Here is a 23,139-nt window from a genome sequence, read left to right on the forward strand (position 1 = left end):
GAGGTATTGATTTCTGTCTTGGAGAGAACACGCCTATGGTGACATGAGTAAAAAGTGATCCTTTGCTGCAATAACCAAAAAGAGACCCCAGTGTAACACAAACAGTGATGTGCTGATCCCATATTGTCACTGGTTTTACCCTCCTGATCTTGATGGCTAACCCCTTAAGCTTCACAGTTGAGCCTGTTAAAGCCGATAACGTAAAGGAATGACAGCCAACTTTTCTATTTAGGTTTTTAAAGAATGACATTTGGGTTGCTGCATCCAACTACCCCACAGGGTGACACTTTAATTCCCCCCTTTTTTAGAGGTCCAGCATAATTATTTTAATTCACTCAGGAGAAGCTGGCTGTGGATTTCAAACACAAATAGTGTCTGTTTTTCACCATTTTTGATGCTTCATCCAATTTGTCATGACTAATTTGAGAGACTTTTTATCTATGTTCCACCATGTTGAGGTGGTGTTGACGTCCTTCAAACCACTGAATTCCTCCCATTGTGCCCAAAGCAAAAGCATCTAATGCTCACTACAGATAACCCTAAATTAAAATTTAATTCAAAAACGCCTGCAGTGAGATTCATGGAATATTTTAAATGCCACAGATGCAGAAATAAAGCACAAGCCAATTTCTATTCCTCTTTCTCTTGAGCTTTTCCTAATTCACTATGTTTGCACAAACACTGTGTGTTCACTTGTGTCGGAACCAAACAAACTTGCTCTAGTGAGAGTTGTTACGCATTTTTAAGATAGTGAGAAATTGTAAGTGCATTTCTGTCATTTTACATCAAACCTGCATAGCATGAACCAGCCAACAATGAAATGCTTTTCCTGCGCTCTGTTGCTCAGGCACACACTCTCAAACTGCTGTCTGGTTACTGTCTGTCGGACAACAGGGCACCTCGTTAACTATGAAATACTGCTGTCCAATCAGTCTTCTCATTAAAATCTGGCTTTCTATGATGTCCTCCCCTAAGGGAAATAGGACAGCTTGAAGTACAAGTTCAACCTAGTGGGGTAGTTTCTCATAGCTTGTTGATTGAATTTGCTAAACACTGACTGTATATTTCATAAACTTTATACTACCTTTCAGTAAGCCATGAGACTGTGTCTTAGAAAAACACTGGACCCAAACCTTCACTAGGTTTGTGTTTACCTCCCTCCTTGGTATGACTCTGCAGGCTAAACTGTAACCTCAATCTCTGAAATACAACCACCTTGACTCTTTGAAATTGAAAAACATTTCTCCAGTGCAATTTACTCAACAAAGAGTGTACAAGCCAGATAAAAAAAACAACATGTGACATAGTTAAACCATTTCCAAGAGCAGAAACACACACTAGGTGGTACACTGAGTGCGAAAATTCAACCCCCCCTGAGAGAATTTATTTATTTAGCGATGCTCCTTTATAGTTGGCAGTACAGTGTTCCTGCCTTGTCTAAATTAATCTTTATTTTCTGTCTTTTTGATGCTTGGGAAGCTAAAACAATAAAGTAGGCTACAGCAGTGCAGATGCTACTTTCTGTTAAATAGACTCATATACGAGGAGTGGAGAAAAAGAAGTATGGGGAGAGATAATTTCAACAGTGTAAGGATCTTTAGTTCAGACGTAATCTAATATTGATGCCTAAGTTTGTATAGTTTGAACAAAATTGCGATCTTGCTTGATTGTGTTGGTTTTCAAATGGTAACTAGGCCACAAAGGTTTCTCAGAGGACCATCTGTGCCAGAGCTTTTCCTGCCACACCGTCGAGGATACTCTATTGATCTTTCAGCATCTCAGGGAGGGGGGGGCTTTGTTGCCAAGGCAACTCTGGTGTAGAATGTAGGTCTCTGAATTGCATTAAGACCATGTTGAGCTGCCCGTAACACAAGGTCTCAGTCTTAATGGCTGCTAAAAAAAGGTAAGAAGAGACGAGAACAGATGTATGAATGGCTGGGAAAATTAAAAGAAAGGGCAGCGCCACCTGACATTTCTATTTCTGTTTTATCGCTTAACATTAGCACTAGCCACAAAATCAATAACACAGGGTGGACTTTAGGTTTGTTTTTAGTCAAGTCACGCAGAAGCACTGCCTTTCACATAGGATTTCTCTGACTGATTATCCATGTTTTTAATTTAGAGAAGATTATTTTAACATTCTGATATATTCAGAAATCTACTGAAATAAAAATCACACATTAACATACACCAGGGCATTAAAGCAATACTCACGGTGCACATACATACATTACACTATATGCATGCATATAAAATATAAATATGCTAATACTTAATAAAGATATGGCTTTTCTACATCTGCATAATCCTCCATTTTAAGAGCTACCGAAGCTGGTTTTATAATGTAGTGACTTTCAAACTTGTTTCTTAAACACCAATTAAATGCGATCCCTATTTACTTGAGATGAGCATTATAGTTCATTACAGCCTAATTACAATTTGAAGATTTTGCACTCCCTAAGCTGCCCAAGACTGTACCTGACATTTACCACTGTGCTCAACTTTGTTTAAATCTTGATCCAGCCTACACCCTAAAATCTATTGAGTTTCTTTTGACATCTGTTGCCGTTAGCTACTGAGGTTGAATTAAGCGTGAAATGAAAAAAGAACAAACAACAACAATCTGCAGATATCCAAGAAACAAACTGAGTATGAGAATTGAGCAGCTTAAGATACGTTAATTGGATCCAATTTCAGCCAGTTAATTAAAATATGCACTGATAAAATGGCATGCCCTTTTTATAAGATCACAATTTCTATAATAAGATTTTTTTTATTAATAATCAAGTATTTGTCTATTATATATTTTTATATTTAATATCAAGCATATACCAATAGCTAGACACACTTTTCTTTATTCATGTTTTCTTTAAATTAGCCTTTATGACACAATTTTAAATGCAAATCCGAATTAAAAAGGACATTTGAGAACAACCCCTAATCTTTTTGAGTTGGTTTGAAAAACAAGCATGTATAAAAAAAGACTTAATTCCAATTCTGAAAGATTACTTGAGATAGTAAGCTGCTTTTTTTTTTTTTTTTAAAGGCGATGGCACTCAGAGTCGGAGAGTGGGAAGACAGAGACTAAATAGTGAAGGTGATAGTTTACCAGGAGATCAGATACCTGGATAGAGTTAAAGAGTTTTTAATTTAAAAAATGTTTGTTCAGTGTCTTGGATCTTCCGTCCTAGCTGAGATTTAACTGTAAGGGCATTTGATCTGGATAAGATGTTATTCAGAGGCCATGCTATCGGCTTGTTGTCTTCATTCCTATTGGTCAGAGTGACCTCCATTCAGTCGCTGTAAACCCATTTAACGATTACAGAGCATTTTGACGCTGAACTATAGTGTTATCAGGAGTTATGTGCAGATATATAGGTTTCGTTTTGAGGTAGTTTGAACCCTGTTTTAGAGGGAGCTGACATTCTATGAATTGTTTATCTTGAGTAAAGGTTGTGCATTTTTTCTTCTAAGCAGGAGGCTGTTTGATGACATTCCTCTTGCCTCTGACACTGGACCAAAAATGTGTTTTTACTAAAGATTACTAGAGAGGAAATGAGAATTCAACTGATCAAACAGTGTCGATATTAGTTAATTGTTTGACCAAAAAATACCAGTCCTGTCAGCCTGTGTTTGTTTCTGATACAATTTTTAATAGAATATTTTTACAATTTGGTCCATCATTTGGACAAAGCAAGCTTTCAATACAGAATAGGAACAACTGGCTGGATGAGCATGCATACCATTATTGAATACCACCACTAGATATTATTAAAAAATGCCCACATCATATCATACATAAAAGCACAATTCTGCGTGATGCATGTAACCGACACGAGAGCACATTACAAAACAAAAACACAGGAGAAAACATATCCTAGTATACATCAATAAATTACCATATGGACAAACACACTGATCCACCAGAAATACAAAGCAGAAATAGATCAAGAGGAGAAAAACAAAGAGGAAAAGAATACATTAAGGATCAACTCAGCAGCTTTTAAAACCACTATCGTTCACAAATCCACTATAGAGCTCTGTTAAAAGAATAGTAGTTACTGCAATTTCTAAAATGAAAAGCTTCTCACTTCAAAATGTCTCAAAGTATGAGCTTTGAGCATGTCATAAACAATGCAGTAAGAATCAAATGAAAGCTGAAAGATGACGCCTCAAACAGCTCGTCCTATTTCTGAGAGTGAAACACTTTCCTGCTGCTGCATTCCTAACACCATCCTCTGGTTTACAAATAAAACAGGACAAACAGCTGCAAGGATGATGATGCATCTTTGCAATATCTGAGAGAGTCGATAAATAGATGATAACAGCAGCCCCTCTTTTATACACTAAAAAAACACACAGTACATATAGTGGGTGGTACTGAGTGGGTGGCACTGTTCGAAATTTGGGGACGCATGAATTCAGCAGGATTGTCTTAATAATTAAATAACCAAAAAAAGTTGGACTTTTATAAATTCAACAATTATTCAAGACAATTTAGAATATCTCGTACATCACAGAACTGTCACATGCAAGCACACACTCACCCAAAAAGATTAAGTATACCAATCATATAGTGTCTTTTAAATAGTCTTCTTTTGTGGGAATAATGTACATGCGTGTTAAGTACCATCATTAAACTGTACAGGAGTCGGCTATAAGCTGCCATTTTATACTCCCTCAGCATGAAAAATGGCCTACTTGATGTAATCTTGGCATCCTAACGTGGATATGATAGTTTCCAGACAAACCCTCCACTGGCCGTTAAAATCTTTATTCATATGAGACCACAGTAGCGATGAAATTATTAGTCAATTATCAGCAATTATGAGATGTTTGAGTTATGGTTAATATTTTTGTTTCAGTAGAATACAACCATTTTTAAAATGTGGACTTTTGCTATTAAATATGAAACTGAAGAAACAAGCAGTTTTAAGATGACATGTTTGGGTTTAATAAACTTTTGACATTGTTTTGACTTTCTAAGTGAATCCTTTTTCAATCAAAGTGCAAAATAAATCAGTAGTACGGCTCCTCAATGAGATAATTAATATAATAAGCATGTTTACTTTTAATCAGACACAAAGTCTCCCTTAATTACTCATTTCAGCCTTTTTTCCCAAATTAGTTATTTTATGTATTATTTATAAAAATAACTCTCATTTTGTCATTATGAAAATAGAGTAGAGGTGACAGAAGGTGGTTAGGAAAAACACGGGGGGGATAACAGTCTTAAGGTGTCATGCTGTGAGTTAAACGACAGTGTGCTATTATCTCCATCACTAGGCAACAACAAAAACGCAGTGCTAGTAAATCTTCAAAGTGTAACACATTTCTGGTTTCCTAGTTAGCAGTTTATATTTTAATAAATCAAACAGATATTGATTTAACAAAAACATAATCAGCTTTTTTTTTATCTATAATGACAGCCCTGAATTTAAGTTCGAATAAAAGTTAGTTGAAGCAGAACAGATTTTAAATGTGACATTGAAAACAGTGATGGAATACAAACAATGACTGTAAGTCAGAGTGTGTCTTCACCTCAGAAAAACATCTGCTCAGAGCTGGTGCCTTGTGCAGATATTTTCTGGACATGACTTTGTCAGGAAACCGTAAACGACAATTAGACGGTGCAGGCAGTGGACTGCCAGCTGCCCTTGTGTGACTCTTGTTGGGACGCAGGCATAATTATCGACAGCCAAGGTTCACAGGAGTCAACTCCGTCTCCACCAGTGGATGCATGAACCAAGGTTCCACGGCCCCAGGGATTTCTGGTCGCATCCCATCAAGAGGGATGAGGGCTAAGGCGTAAACAGCATTTGCATATTATAATTATGTCTGCATGCAAAGACGATCTTCTCAATTACATCCCATTTAAAACTTTCAATGTGGAAGAATTGAGAAGCACAAACTATTGCAGCTCCATAAACTTTAATTGTAAGAGCTTACCTAAACAAGTTAGAGAACATTAGGATTACAGTGGCGCTGCGTGTCTATATTCATGCACGCTACTTGTTGATTGAAAACTTAGGTGATTGATTGTTACCTTTTACCTGCTTACGTTGTTTTTCATTTGAATTCATAATCAAAATACAATCACTGCTGCTACAGATACAAATTACCTAATATCTTCACGTATTTATTTTTAAATTAAGCTTCTAAAGTTCAACTAATCACTTAAGTATGGTAAATCATTTCTTGCATTTCCTTGAATATAATCTGCTAAATCATAACAACTCACAAAAACCTCACTCACACATGAAATGGAAATAACATGGAAGTGCTTTGAGAACATACCTGTGATTCATTCTTGTGTCAGCTAGTGTCTACTTTGACACAACTTAGATAAATAATTCTCAAAAATCTGGGCAAATTGAGGGTAAATATTATGTTGATTACTCAACCAATAAGTCAAATCAATTGTTCAACATATAACATTTCAGAAAATTGTGGAAAAGGGCCACCATTCTTTTTAATTCCCAAACCCTCCAAAAATCCAATGTAATATTGCCAAGAATATTTTTTTATGATTCAGATGATTAAAGACCATTTTAAAAATGTCTTTACACCAGGCAATTTTCAGGAATAAGTTTCACAAATAAATTATACTATACAATGGTCTCTTGATATGTCAGACCACTCAAATCATCACAGGGAAATTATCTTGATGCACATGAATGACACAGATAGATTTTTCCATGTGAAGTGATTGTTTGCTTTTTAAGTATCACACATTACATTTCTGCAAAGAATCCTGATTACTGTATTCTCCACTGACATAGTCTCACTAATCACAAGCACCATATGTTGCGTTATATGATTTTTGGATAAGGTGTTCACAACGCTTTAAACATGAGCCACAAAAACTCTATAGTCCATCTGTTAGCGTTCACAATTAAGCATATGACAATGAAGTCTCACCGACACCTTTCAAGAGATTGCTAGAACAGTCGACATATTGTCAAAAAAATAGACACAAAGAAAGCAGGAGAAAATAATACGAGGCCAAGCGGTGATTCTTAATGACATCCAGCTTAAGAGATTTCTATTTCTAGGTCTGGTTATTTTTAAATCCAGTGACATGATTTGTTGATATACAAACATGTAGCAGCACGATTGTCTCTGCTACATGTAGTTCCCACATGGTGATGTTTTTTTCTCATTGCTCGTTCTTTACGTTTATCCTTTCATCTTGTGACCGGTTGTTTTATTTTATTCTCATTGAGCAGTTCCTTGCCTTACATGCTCTGTGCAGACAAGCTCAATAGACCGTCTGAATTGGTGCCTTGTGGTGCCACTTTGTACAACAGCGATGCTGAGGAATCCACACTTGGTTTCAAATCCTCCTCCCAAGGCTCCTGTACTGCATTGATCCTGCTCTGTATGTATCCTTCCAAGGTATTATGCATGCCTGTTATGTGTTTCACAGCCACAGCAGATTTTTAGCAAAGAGCCGATTTACAGAAGAGAAAAAAATATATGGAATGGTTGAACTTTTTACACTGTATTCATTCAGCCAATCGTGCACTGAGCATTTATTATTATTAACAGTTTCATGTAAGCAATAAACACTAGTGACCATCCAAGAAACACGTAATGGAATCACAAATAATGATTTTTTCAAACCAATAATAGTTACAAAACAAGGTTATTCAATCACAAGAAAACATAACAGAGCCAAATTGGGTTTTGTCTTTTAAGATACATGTACTAACATTTACAGTATATCTATCTTTGGGTGCAGCCAATGACTCGAGGAATGGCAAGTCCATGACGTGTCCGTAAACCACTTTGGTCCAGACAATAACCATTTCAGGATGGTTTCCCATACAAGTTGGTTCAAACATTTAGAGTCTTCATAGGATGAACTGTATAGACATTCCCTTACTTTTCCTTCAGCACCACCATGACATTAACATTTGGGGTAAACATTTGCATGATGAATGGGTATAAATGTTTGTTCAGACATTTGTGTTTTGTACTCAGTGGAATACCATGGATTGGTTGATTCTCAGTCTTTTCCTCTTGGGCCACCATGAGGTTAACATTTGTGGTATACAGTAAACTATTAGATGAATGGTCTTTATGTTTGGTAGAGGCCTCTATGAAGGATGAACAGCTCACACAATTAAGGACAATTGCAACTTTTTAATGGCATGCTAATATGTTGAATTAAGATTGTGACCATGGTAAACATTATACTAGATAAATGTTACATTATTTAGCATGTAACATAATCATTCTTAGCATTTTAGCATGCCGACATCAGCCCTCAGCTCATAGCATCACTGTAACTATGTACAGCCTGAGAGAGCTGCTAGCTTGGCTGTAGACTGCTAATCTTATTAGTGCATTGTGTTTCTTTTCAACCAGACCCTATTTAATATACATGACCCCATTCATCACTTTGCTTCTCATTTCAAATATGGAATAAATATACATGTGTACCTTCTCCTTTATGACTCCAATATCATTTGATTAACAAAAACAATTGAGATTTATTACCAACAGGATTCACATGAATAATTCTACAGTACGAACTGGACGTAATTATGAAAAACTCACACAGCTCTAATTGATATAGAAGACAGTGGCCCAAATTCACTCAAGGCTGTAATGCTTATGAGTGTGTGTTACGACCTCAGAACGAGGGAGCTACGACTGCATGCGATTACTTCAGTGCACAAAAATAATAGACGCACAGCTTCAATTTGACACAGTTCATAGAAAAACTTGTGCAAGGCAGGTTTAGGCAGAACTTTTGTCAAACATATATTGTGGGTATTATAATCATATGGAGGATCTGAGCTTTACTAATGCCGTCTCCGAGCCGAATGGAGCACCTTGCAATGTCAATGCATACACAGTTGCAGTGGGGCAGTGTTGATTTATCTACAGATGGCTTTGTACCATGAGAATGAAGTGAAATAACTGAAAACTAGCTGCTTCAAGCAATCACTTTGTCACCATTATGGACCACTGCTTTTACTGTATATGTTTGCTGTGACAATGTTAGGAAAGAAAAAAACGACAACACGCCTTTGTTCTGTACTCCTGTTGCTTTCGTAATACAATTAGCATATTACTTATATTATGTTCATGTTTTGAATCATCCTGATGTTGTTTTGTTTTTTAAAGTTTGTCTCTCGAGTCTGCATGAAATTAAACACAGAAAGTGAATGCCTGGAGCTTCTTCTATGGCTAGCTGTGTAGGGATCTATATCTGGGGCAACAGGCTGACCTAATAACCCTGAATATCAATCTGAACAGGCTGGTTTGTTCATATCTGTGAGGCTGAATTTATCTGCGGTCTACTGTCTTTTAAGGAAAAGCTAAATGCAGTTGAGGATTATTTCTGAGCTACTACAAGGGCGATTTAGGGTCATGTGACTGTGATACTCGACCGTATTTATCCTGCCAAGAACACAGTCGAGTATGTAAATGGAAGAGTAAAGACAAAGATTGGAGGCAGATGCCTGTGGTCACTGCTCTGCTTTAAGTTCTAAGGAGGACAGCATTTTTGGTAAATATGCAAGGTTTGAACAATAGATTTGTCCACATATGAGAGGGATACAGCTGTGTAACTACAACGTCTGAATTTGCAGAGCTTATCAAATTTGTCGTCCTGCAGACGTTCCCCTCGCCAAAGTCAATGGGGACAGAAAAAGTATTTACTACATGTAAAGCAGCTCCAAAGATATGACAATATATGTGCTCACAGGTGCTGGGTTGAAATTCATATACTTTTTAATAGCTTCAGGATCCAATCTTCACTAAAAAGTATGTCATGCAAGAAAGCCAATAATAACGAAGTGTCAAACTTGTCATCTTGACACTTCAGATGTATTGATTGAGTCACAGTGTGAACTTGTGCTTTGAGTTACGTGCAAGAAACTTTTCATCCAACAGAGTGGCAGTTCAGCGCAATAGTCTCAACATGATGAAACTATTCATACAGTCTGTCTTACATTTGGACCTGTGGTCAGTTGAAGGTGACCTATGTATGAAAACTTGCCACCGTAGGAAAAATTTATTAGCTTGCCATCAAATCAAGCTTATGGTTTACTGCAAGTGTGATGGATAGATGAAAAAACATCTCTGTCAGTTTGCAGAAAACTCAAAAAACTCAGAGAAAGATGTTCATGTATATGTTTAGAGCTGTTGGAGGCTTGCCTAGATGTATGGTGTTTGCATGAGTCCTTGTTTAACAACAGATGTGTCGATAACCACAGCAATTGCAGTTTTGCTTAAATTCTGAGGTTGCAAAGCCGATTTTTAAGCATCCTTGTGCAACTACACAAGATGAACACAATGGAGACGCATTCTAGAAGACATTTCTCGTTATTCTTAGTGGAGATAACACATTCAACAGGTTATCTGATAATTACCACACCTTTTTGTAAATTTCCTGAAAAATGCAGATTTTAAACCGAACAAAATGCTCCATTTAACTAAATTTGCTCAAAATAAATGGTGTAAAAATTCATGTTCTCATTTTTCTGTCTGGATACTTTTCTTTTTGTATCTTCAGGAAATGCCTGCCAGGTTCAAACAGAAGTCATGTTTATAAAGTCAGATGAGCATGATATCCTGAGTAAATTAGATACTTATTTGCTATTTCTGCCTCCAATTGCACTTTTTCAGGGAATCCAGGGCAACAAATTAAATCCGTGACATATCAGTATAATTAGTAATTATGTGGCTGCAGGCAAGCTCATCCTACACCTTGTGAGTCTCTAGTCACAAACCTGTCAGGCCTGTTATTTGAGACTAAAAGGCATATTTAGCCCTCACATAATTATTTTTTAAATCTATTTTCTTCATACTGTAGCTGTGCAAGTTATTATAGCTGAATCTCTGTGAAACCTTCAAATCTACTTTCTTTATTACAGAAAGTCTGTGTTACAAAAAAGGGATTAACTGCTTTGTAAATTGTTGATGTCTTAGAAAGTTGCCAAAGTAAACAAATTAATAAAAACTGGTCTGACATTTTAACCTCCACCACAACTTCACAATACCTAACGTAATGCCTTAGTTCCAGTGTTTTAACCTTGGTTATATGTTCACTGTAACAACAATAGAACAAAAAAGGTAAGCTCCGTTGACTGAAACAATTCCACTGGCCAATGCTTATGGACATAAAATGAAATACTGGTCAAATAGTGAATTCACCACTAGCTACATTATTGATCTCTTAGCTTGTGGCTGTACCATATATAATTAGTTCACAACCTGTTTGATGGGGGTGGCATTATCAGAAATTGCTCTTTAATTTCTGTCTCTAATAAATTTGCCACTGAACCAAATTGCATTGCAAAAGTTATCACATCAGGAACAAATAGAGCCTGAAAAGGAAGACATCCGAGAACATTCAGTGGGAAAGTAGTTTTTGGTTTCGTTTTATTGAGGGAAAAGGCCAATTCAATTTAAAAATCCTACATCAAGCCGTTTCTAGATAGTTAACGCCTCCCAGATGAGTGCTGCTGATATATACAATGGGGACGCATTCAGTTCAGAAAAATGGTTTGTAAATAAAGCTGTTGCTTTGGATTCTATTTTATGATCACTTCCCAGGTCTGATGTATAATATGAAACAGGGAGGGCGGCACAGAGGCTCGTGTGATTTTGTCTTTTGCTTAGATCCTAAGCCATGGCCCTCTCTCTTGTTGCTCATTTTCCTCTGCGCTTGCGTGGGTATCCTCCAGGTGAGTGACCTTTAATGTAAATTAATAACAAGGAAATGAAAATATCACTTGCTAATTAGTGGAAAAGAAAAACACAGGCTATGGTCTTTCAGAATGACAGACGTTGAATTAGTTTAATGTATTCTGACTGATAGCTTTAATATGCCGCTGGTAACGGGCATTGAGACTAAAGAGAATAATGCCTCTATTAAGCACATGATGAATAGTTTCAAAGACTGGACTGTAATCCAGAGGGCGACCTGCTCTATGCCATTATTGCACTTTACTATAGCTTTGCCCATGCCACTTGTACATAATACTACACACAGGCAAGCTCATTGTGCTGCCAGGACCACTTTTAACATCCCTGCCTCATGTGCAGCTCCTCCTCCTCACTCTTCTCTGCCTATGAGCCAATGCAAATTACAGTAACAGCTTGGACGTGAGTATATTCTCAAGTGGTGCGAGCTGGGCTCCATGGCGAGGCATGCAGGCAGATGGAAGCAGAGACTCTGCCAGGCCTCTTTAGGGGCTCCCACTCTTTCTCCAGCATGCTAGACAATGGAGGAGCTGTGGCTCATAACCAGCTACTCGTCTGACACTATGATGCGGCCTGCTCCCAAACGCTGTATCTGGTAATGATATAAAAGAAGGGGGGGGGGGGGTTCATGTCATGGCCTTGTTTAAAAGGATGCACAGATGGACACTGATAACGTGTGATATACGATGAGCGACTTACATGGCAGTAAGCAAGCGAGGATGATCAGATATTCACATGAAAGAGTGATAAGGGATCGCAGGAGGTGTGTTTCTATAGGTCTCTGCACAGCATGTGGTAGAGGCCTTTCCTTTGTGCTATGATAGATACCTAAAAATGGCCCTTTAAATAGAAACTACAAAGTTTCCTTTTGACTGAAAGATCACATCTAAATTCTGTGAGTCTGTATTAAGCAGTTGGCACCTTAGGAGTAAAGCTTCAATCCTCTTATTTTTTTAAAGTATGGAGAATACAATTCCAGTGAGTACACCGTTCCTTCAAAAATAAAATGCACTTTTTACTTTGTAATGAATGAGCTCCAGGCCTTACTAGCAGAACAACAACACAGATGAGAGGTTTTCTGTTTTGTTGCTCTGGAATAGAGACTTGTTTATGCTCACAAACACTGATTGTGCTATTTTTGTCTGTTAATGTAAATGGATTTTAAATTCAGTTGTGTCCCTGGTAACTAATGAGGATTATGCAATAAGGTTGCCCCCCAATCATGTGTCATTGGACATGGCTCTGAATTTTTAATCATTTGAAGTAGCTGTGCAACAGACATACAGTTTGTGCTTCAAAGGAGTTCAAACAGCCCCCCCCCCCAACCCATATACATGCATAACAACAAATGGTACAAAAAATATGATGTATGAAGAAATCAATAGACTCTGAGTCAGCTGTGTGTCAAGATGAGGCTGTTTAAGTGACTCAGCCTTCAATGTGTTTGCCAACCCTGAGTGCATCTGCACTGACAAAAAGATATTTGACAGAGAGAAAGCAAGAGGGAGAAGCTGAGCATAACTCCCCTGGAGCTACGCCTCAATTGTATCTGACTTGTGCTTGCACGCATGCAGGTGTGTTTGATTTTTACCATATACTGTATCACCATCATTCGAAATAGCTAGCTAGACCAATTTCAAATTCACAAAGGCCCTAGTTATTCAGAAACGTGGGTGACATGCAAAGTAGATCTTAATTTCTGTGGATGATTAGAGCTGCAAAAACAAGATTGCGGTGCGGAGATGAAAACTTGAACCTGTGCCTTGAACCTCAAGAATACCGGGAGCTGATACACAACACTGCCTGTCACCGCCTTTAAAACTTGGTATTCCAGGAAACACTGGCTGCAAGGCTCAGATTACTTGGACAAGAGAAGCAGACCACAGAACACAAGACAATGAAGGGAAGGCATACATGCATACTGCCGCCACTAGAATTTTGAATATGTGTGATAATAACTTGACCTCCTCCTCACTCTCCTCCTTGATCCCTGATTAAAAACATGAATTCACTTCCTACTTACAGAGCATCATATTTTTGAGCTGTAGCACCATCAATTTGAACAAGCAGAGATGAACTAGTAGGGAATCCTGTAGTTACACCTCTTATCGCCCTTAAACTTGACAGCCAGGATTAAATAGCACTCCACATCGCTGGGCGAAGACATCAAAATAATACATATGGGCGAGAACTGCTGTGACTTCACTAAACAAATGGCTGTTGTTTAACAGGTAAGGGTAAGTTCAATTCTTATGAAAATTATTAATTTAACCATGGGAAGTATTTTCTTTTTTAGGACAGTAAGAAAACAGGATGCCTCACAGTGCACAAAATATGCAGAGTTATGCAAGGTGCATGACTGTTGTAGACGAAGCTTGTTAGGCATACGACGACAAGGGGGGAGGGGGGACACTGAAGGGAACAGCAGTTATGTTCAATTCAGTAACACAAGCTGGCTAATTAGCATTGCCCTGCCATTCCCTTTGAACCAGAGGAGGACAAGTGGGAGCCATCATATTTCTTTGTTCCCAGCACTGTCTGATTCCCCCCTGACCGCAGAAACCACAGGGGTAGTGACCACAGGTCAGAGGTAGGTAAAATAAGATCACCTCCCATCCCCCTCCTTATTGAGCCACCTCAGAGGAATTGCCCAGACCTTTTGCTTAAAGGTCTCCTATTATGCTATATTTTAACAATATATTGTAGGGCCATATCTCAAAACAGCAAACACCCATTGTAGCATGGCTCATACCCCTCTATTTCAGCCCTGTTCCTGAAGTGCTGATTCTGTGACTGTCGCTTTAAATTTGAGCTGACCTAAAGATGGCAACGCCCCTTTGGAGCGCATGCAGCTCTCTGTCTGAAGAGAGAAGTTTCTAACAGAAAAACTCAGCAAAACGCTCCCCATATTATGGTCCAAACCACATCAACCATTATTTCTGAATCATTTCTCAGTGTTTACCACTAGAACAGTGACATTATATGTGTTATATATACAACAACTCTAAGTCCCCCCTGCAGACATCCGGCTCAATACACACAGACACAGAGGTGCTGCGGAGGGGATTCAGCTCGCCAATTGTATATTGCGGACAATAGGTTGGGACGTGTCACGGGGTGGGACGTTGCCAGGAGTTCAATGTAAAACATTTTGGCAAATCTGGATCAGCAGTTTTGTACCCACATTTTTAGAGATGTGGCTAAGGAGGAAAAGAGAGAAGGTTGAATTTTCTGAAACTTTGTGAGTCTCCTTACACACTGAGGACACATATTTATGTGCAAAAGTGCATTTTGCATAATAGGGGACCTTTAAACTAGGCCCTTGGCAAAGCACAGCTACTGGCAGCACGCAGCATCAACTATTGTGCCTAGATGCAGTGCAATGACATTTTCAGGATGCAAACCTACTTTGAGTACAACAGACAGATGTTAAGGGGGAAACAGGTACCTATTGCACTTCAGATGCACACAATTATTCTCGGCTGAATGCTCTCTGAAGGCGCAGCACAGATCATTAACTCTATCCTCTTGTGTGCCAGGTTTTAATTAATAGTTTTATGCTACATAATGTGCGATGGAAACATGTTACAGCGTTTATGCACTGCCACTGCCCTTTATGGCCTATTTAAAGTAAAATAGAGATCTAGTCAATTACACTACGACTCCAGGTAGAACCCTTTTGACCCATGGGTCAGATAGTTTCAGGTACTTGGTGAAGTTAGTTAAGTCAGAAGGTGCAAGGTAGGAGAGTAATTATTCACAGAAAAGTATTCCATGCAGCACCCCTTAGGTTTTCTTACAAGTACTTCTCTGAACAATATACTCCTGTCCTGCTGTCAAAAGACCATAAATGGTGCAATAAGCAAGAAAAAACAGTGGGCAGTGGAGAACGTGCCTCCAGGCCTTATTTGGCCCAGTTTTATTACCTACAGGCTAGAGATATGCTCCCCTATTGGTGAAGGCTGTCGGGCTGTATGCGGTCTTGGAAAATGACTGCAAGTTTAGAGGATATGAACAATAATTGAATTCATACATTATACATTTATGATTATACTTTCAAATGAGCATTTATCTATAAAGATCAATCCTTTATCTTAATTATTGTTTGGAAAAACAGATTTGAGTGGGATTAGAGCATTAACAATGCAGAGATTTACATACTAGGTCTTTGTTAGTGTTGGGAAGCATGACAACCTGTTTTTAACATGAATTGCAGTAAATATACAGTATAATATACATTGCTTTTGTTAAACAACCTATGACTTCATTTTGCACTACTAAAAACTATCACAGTTTTCTTTTCACACACCATCTGTTTCAGGGACAGTTAAATCAGTGTGTTAGGAAACAATCCTAACCTGTAATACAAAAAATCTAAAGTATTTACAAATCTTATATTTGACAGTCTAATATACATATAAAGGTATAACATGCATATATTATCCATTATTGTCAATTGAAATTGCAGCAAGCTGCGGAATGTATTCTGTCCATTAACCACCTACTGCATGCATATAAAGTTCCTGATTACATATACAATATCTATCCAGCGGTCCCTGAAGACATTGTATGTTGTCCATTTAAGATTTTTAAACGACATAAGGGCTGACCCCAAATAGTCAACAAATCTATGACTTGATCTAAGAGCCTGATTTAACTGCTGATGTCAGTCAAATAATAGCAGAGACAGAAAAATATGGTTATGAAACAAAACACAATTGCGTTGGGCTATTATAAGGATGCTAAATGTTTAATTTGACTTGAGGATAGCTTTTCTCCCAATAAATCATGATATATGGACGTATTAGCTGTCCATTGATAATACAGTTAATAAATATCTCAAAATGTACTTGTCAATCAATGTCTGTAGTGTGTGTGAATAAACCACTATTCAACTGTAGGGGACCATCAGAGCAGCCTCTTGGTGATAGCCTCAAAAAGGATAATTCCTGAGAAATTGTACTTCTCTTAATAGATATAGGTATTTTAGAATAGCTTGAATAGAGGGGAATCTCATACCTAAAGTCTTAACCTAATACGTAATGTCTTTACATAGCAGTATGTTTGCTGTATTTCTTTTTAGAAGCATGGGAGGCCTAAATGTCGTGTTAACACATCTAGTAAATAAAGATGACTCTGATTTAACTCCCCCCACATGGCTGTTCAAAATGTGTAAAACAAAGAAGAAATAAGCAGAGTATTTTCAAATTTGACCCAGTTCTGCTCTGCACCTGTAGTTTCACCATCTTTTCTGTACTTTCTGTTACAAATTCCCACGGGTGTTCCACATAGTACTGCATCTTCAATCTGCTGATATACCACTGCTAACACAACAACATTTTCAGCATAGTTAGAGCCACCCCAGCTAAAGGCGGCGCAGCAAATGCTCACAGTCATTATGCAGTGACTTGGAAAACCCAACAAACTCACCAGATATCAAGCCCCGGTCTCCATCGCAGGTTTCACATCAGCATCCCGATCAGCTGGCAGTCAGAGACTCAGAGCTGAAGACGGCAACTTCCACTGGCGTCACAGTAAAACACCACCTAAAGGGCAAGAAACTGTTTTATTTGAGAAAAAGGACAGCTTGGCTTACAACACTGCTACTCCCTGACAGATTAGGGTTGTTTTAACACATTTAGGGATGTTTATCTACCTCTAGACTGTGTTCTTGTGATTAAGACGACATTGCTCAACTTACAAAAGAAGCAGTCATACATACATAATCTCATTGACTAAGCTTGCTTCTTTTTCCACTTGGCAGCTTTGGGTGCGATATGAAAGCTGATCTGATTATGAAACAACAAGAAAGAGGCATAAGCAGCAGGAGAGGCTTTAGAAAACAGAGTTGGAGATACCATAACTATGAATGTGTGTTTTGTCATTAATATTTCACTGCATCATTGTAGCTAAAGGAGAACAAAGTGTAAAGGGGAGCATAATGAAAAATTCATCATATTTTGACACAGCCTTGGAAGTTATCTTTGCAAAACAAAGAGCGGGCAAATTTTCTGCGGTGACTGGGAAAATAGGGCATAAATGGGTCCAAATAATTACTGCCTGCTTTAACATAAGAATGTTGCCATGCACATATCTGATAGAGATGGATGAGGACAAGGTTTTGTAACTCACTCAGGAAGCTATTTCTAGGCAGCTGCAAAACGTTTTTTTTATTTCTGCACTGACTGCCAAGGTCACAGGCCTTCAGTTTCTCACTTGTCCCTAAAATTCAAAACAAGCTACATGACGTGTCACAGCTCTGCCTTCAGTACCTCAGCACGGAACCCAAGGGAGATTACCATATCGCTCACATTTGTCTGCAGAGAGCCTTCATGCATTAAAAAAACAGAATTCTCCACTCAGGTTCTTCTTATGGCTCTACTCTACACCCAGAGAAACTCACGTATTCAGAGAGGGACTTTAGGCTTGTCACCTTAAGCTATTCATCCGGCCAATGAAGTATTAATGACGCAAGCTTTTTTCTTTTTGATACGTCACTCCAATCCTTTTCAAATCATCCCATTTTCTAGCCAGAGCTGTCATGTCAGAGTTTAAGAAATGAGAGAGAAAAATAAAGTAATAGTGAAGTTGTCAGTAAATTTAACACAGTCTATCATGCCATGCATATTAACTGCTCTTACTCGGCCCCCTCGACAGGCAATGTGTCAGTGAGCAACCACTGGGAGGTGCATGAAGTTGTTAAATTTGTATTGCACAGGAAGTCCTTCACCTGCTGGTCAGACCCAATGGATCAACAACTGATTTTTCGGTACCATCTCCCATTTCCAAGCATCAAATCATCACCTGGCCCAGTGGGATAAACCAGGAGTCGGCCCAGGACAAGCTGGTCTCGCTTAATCTCCAACATGTCTGCCCTTCACTGTATCAAACACTCCACTTCCCCGCTCCATTTTGCTCTTGCGGCCACAATATTTTTACCTCTCTATTTCTCCTGCTACTTTTCCCCAAGCCCTCATATGAAGTGAAAAGCTGAAAAAGAAATCCTCAGTGCCAGGCAACTTTGGCCAAAGGACATTTTCCATCAGGGTGATGCCTTCCTATCAGGGCTAAACAAAGGCAGTTGTTCTGGAGACAGTGATGCTCCTGCGCTGCCAGCTTTGTTACTTAAAATACTCTGGTTTTCAACAAGGGTGTCAGAGATTTCCCTTTTTACCTCACTGCTTTTATATTCTGTCCCTCACTTCACACAAAGATGACATTATGTGTGTGGCAAAATAGAAAAAAATAGGCCAGTCTGGTTACATGGAGGATAAGAAATGTGTTTTTTTTTTCAATCTGTTTCATAAGAAAATATCCTTAACATATGAAAACTATGAAACTATGCACGCAAAGACATTAAACAAATATTGGAATGACAATTTCAAAGCTTTTAGGGAAATAATGCATATTGACATCATCTACTGCTCATTTTGTTTTCAGTGGGGTGAAAGGTATTATTCTGAAAATATGGAACATATGTGAAATGAAACAAATAACACACACCAAATAATAAAATACATAGTGTTGATACATGAGCTTACCACTTAAGAACATAGGCTATGTTCCTTAATAAGCCGCAGCAGCACAGGGATTACCTCCAGCTACAGCAAGGATTTATTTTTATTTTTTATCTTTGTTGTATTTATTTGTGTTTTATTATCTTCGATTCTATACTATTTAACAAAACTCAAAGGAGTTCATTGACATTGTGGTCCGTAATGAGTATGAATGTAACTCGCACGCATAATAGCATATGGCACCGAAGATGGAGGTCAAGTATTATTTCTATAGTTTGTATTGTGCTTACATTCAATAAAAAAAGGAATTTTAAAAACAACATCAATATGAATTTTTTGGACTTAAAAATGAAATACACTCATAAACGTACCTGCAGTGAAAGCACTATCTGCCCGTGCAGTATAGTGTATAATAATTAGTTTGCTGAGAAACTAGTAGTGGCAGAGGGAAATATTATATTAGAATGCAGAAGTGAGATATCTGAAACAAGCTTTCTTTTATACCAGGATTTGCTTGGAATACTCTGCCTACAGCATTTCGGGAAAAGCGGATCAGAGCTGCATTGATTTATTGCCAGATAGGAATAAAATATAATTTCTATCTCATATATTTGGTCTAAGCACACAAGATTACAAATAATAAATGTGGAAGACAATGTCAGAATGATCTTTACACCGTCTTAAAGAGCAAATCAGCAAAAGAAACCTCTGCAGAAACCTTGAGGCATCTCATTACATCAGATCCTGCTGACCATCAAACAAGCCTGGGAGCTTCAATGAATTATAGATTTGAGTGAATGTATTCATATTGGAGATACCCGCCTCTATTTGTTCTCCATTCCCCAGATATTGACAGAAGTGATGGCAATACCTGAACTTACCAGCAAGGTAAGTGAAGACCAACATCATTTAATAAGCCACAGCAGCACAGGGATTAATTCCACCATAGCTATGAGAGGAGTTTTTTGTGTATTTATTACACACTTTAATTACTTCCAATTGTCAGACTGGAGTGAAGGTTTTTGCTAGAATAAATGCTTTCCATAAATGCAGGGATCACAGTGTCTGAGGTAGAGAGAGAGGGTTAAAGCAGCCACAGCCCTGACAAGCTTATTAAAGGACATTTTCAATGTCATCATGACTCAGCAATGGACTGACACAGCCACTCGTTCAGGAAACAACGAAGCTGTTCGGAGGTGTAGAGTAGCCTGATAACTGTCATATATGTGAGGTCAAACTCATCCTAAGCAGATCTCTGAAACTGGGCGCCATTACACTATTCCTCTATTCCCCTGGTTGTACAGTAATTTACTCCTCATGTCAGCACTTTGATTAATGACTTGATTTACACACAGGATCATATACGCTGCATGGCCAGATATCAATCATAGTACTGGACGTATTCATGGGTTTTCAGCAGCTGTGTTGACACAGTCAAAGCCTAATTACATCTACCTAATAGGGTTGCATGAACAGCAGTGCCCGGAAACTATAAACATATTGAAAATATGTCACTAAGTGTAGACTTAATGTGTTTAAATGTATCGAATTTATCAAGTTTAATCACTGGGTACAAAATTCTCAGATCAAGTGGGGACAAAACAGTGAGGTGATTATTAAGGAAGAGCAGCTGTTTATTTCTGAGCCATTACCGCTAATCTAAAACTTCTTCAGACTCTAATGAACACTCCCATCGCACTGACCTGGTGTGAACCGAGCTGAGCTCTTTACATCAAATGAGACAAAAACTGTTTCAAGGAAAATTGCTTGTCGGAGCAGTTTGATTGAATAATACACTTTTTATTAGCTTCTTCAAACCTTTGGCATTAAAGGTCATGAAAAAGATGAATGGTGGGTGTATTTGTGTTCCCCAGCTAATCAATACTCATGAATCGGGCACTGACAGAGGACAAGGTTACCAAGCGAGGGCCCGGCCTTCTCAGTGATAATTAAGGCTGGTTGTATGGTTAAACTACATCGTACAAGGCTGGTAGATCATACATCCTGGAAAAGGCTGTTTGTGCTCTTACACAGAGCTTGATAACTCAGCTTTATACAAACATGTTCAAACTGTGTATTTTTCTTTACATTTCACATTGGAATAGTCATTTCAATAAAGGTTTTTCATTTCTTTTTTGGGCTAGTGGATGTCCTTGGGCGTACAAGATTTCATATGATATATTCAAACACATGAACAAAAGCTGAATTAAATCTCTGAGCTTTGATCACAAACTTGCTGAGGTCCTCAAATCCACATACGGAATTGATCTCTTTTCATGGATCAAACATCATTCGGGCTATAAATTGTGAAAAAAAATAGACCAAATAGACAAATGCTTTACTTAACTACATCCTATTTGGCATTTATAAGTCTGATATAAACATTTCATTTAATTGTTTTTGATTAGCTTTTATTCAGTTGTAAGCAAACATAAGCACAATACCTGTACTTATAACAGAGTTGTAATCATATTATATTATATACGATCAAGCACATTAACACATTCTAACTGTTTGTAATAAAACATGTATGAGCTGTTTTATACACAAACATGAGTTTGAGTCACAGGCAGCTTTCATCAGCCTTTTTGTGAATGTTTTTAAACTCACAAATACATGTGCAGCTTGAAGGTTCATTCTTGACCTTGGAAATTGTTTGAAATTGGATTGTTAAAATTCTTCAAGTATGATCCACTTGCAAACTCTCAATCGCATGTTGTGGCCTTCACCAGTGTGGCGATTTGTTAAGGACATTGAAGATATAATCATGGATAAATAATTATTGCAGCTTTCCAGCTCTGTCATGTGATAGTTAGATATGCATACAAATTAAAATCTCTCTTACAATGAAGAGCTGCCAAAAAAGGCATAGAAGCCCATATCATGACATACAAGAAGCTAAACATGAACTACAGACTGTTTTACAATAGGCTAGATAATATCCACCTCCTCCCTCCCTTAAACTTTACTTCTGGCACCTTTGCTCGGACCAGATCAATCTACACATTCAATCACATACGCACAATGTAAGGTTTGGGTCTTTATCTTACACGGTTACTACGCAAACCTGGGGACAATGGGAGCATTGATTCATAAACAAAAACATAAAAAAAAAACACAACTTAGGCTTACTGGAATGTCATTATTGTTGCAGGTGTTTAGTCATAAACCAAAGTATTGCAGAAAACAAAATGTTGGTCTGAATATGGTGCTAGAGTTCGGGCACCACCAAACTTGTGACAATTTATTCTGTTGGGACCATGACTACTGTATGGGTTCCAAATGACATGGCAATAGATCTATAAGTTGTTGAGACATCTAACCGTGTAGTTGAACAACAATTACAGGATTCATCATCTGGACATCATGAATGTTTATATAATAGTTAATGTCAGTCCACCTTATACTTGCCTATATTTATCATTATGAACCAAAGTCCTGGAATGAAAGACCCCCACATGGGAAACTAATATTTAGCTCACATAAAGAAAGAGTGCTAATTATGTTGCTTTGCTGCTTAGTGAAAAGCCTTGTTGGCTCCAGTTGCCTTTAAATAATTTGGAAAGATTGGAGGACTGGACATGTTTAAGAGGTATGACCAGCCAACATCTTGTAAAACTTTGCAGTAGGTCATAGCTTACTAAACATCAAACATCCTAATATGGTATTCATCCAAAGCTACTGGCAAGTGATGAATCATTTACCATCAATAATTTCAAAGATTGCACCCAAACTAAATATTAAATAACATTTGCTTTTGAAAGTGTTGACATATTTATACTACAAAATAAAGGCATCATCAAGAGTATACAGCAAATAGTATTCTGACACAACGACACAGAATCTGCATCACAACTTTTAGCAGTAGAGATGCATCATGGGAAATGTAGGTGTCACG

General features: G+C 38.0%; 1 protein-coding gene across 1 annotated transcript in view; it reads right to left on the minus strand.

Moving 5' to 3' along the window:
- The window catches only part of lrfn1 (leucine rich repeat and fibronectin type III domain containing 1), a 93,397-nt gene that overhangs the window by 5,787 nt on the left and 64,471 nt on the right, over window positions 1-23,139 (minus strand). The window contains exon 3 of the mRNA XM_063907302.1: window positions 17,155-17,270. The gene's annotated coding sequence lies outside the window, so the exon portion shown is untranslated. The remainder of the gene's footprint in view (window positions 1-17,154; window positions 17,271-23,139) is intronic.

Source organism: Eleginops maclovinus, chromosome 18 (assembly GCF_036324505.1).
Source record: "Eleginops maclovinus isolate JMC-PN-2008 ecotype Puerto Natales chromosome 18, JC_Emac_rtc_rv5, whole genome shotgun sequence".
Classification (NCBI taxonomy): Eukaryota; Metazoa; Chordata; class Actinopteri; order Perciformes; family Eleginopidae; genus Eleginops; species Eleginops maclovinus.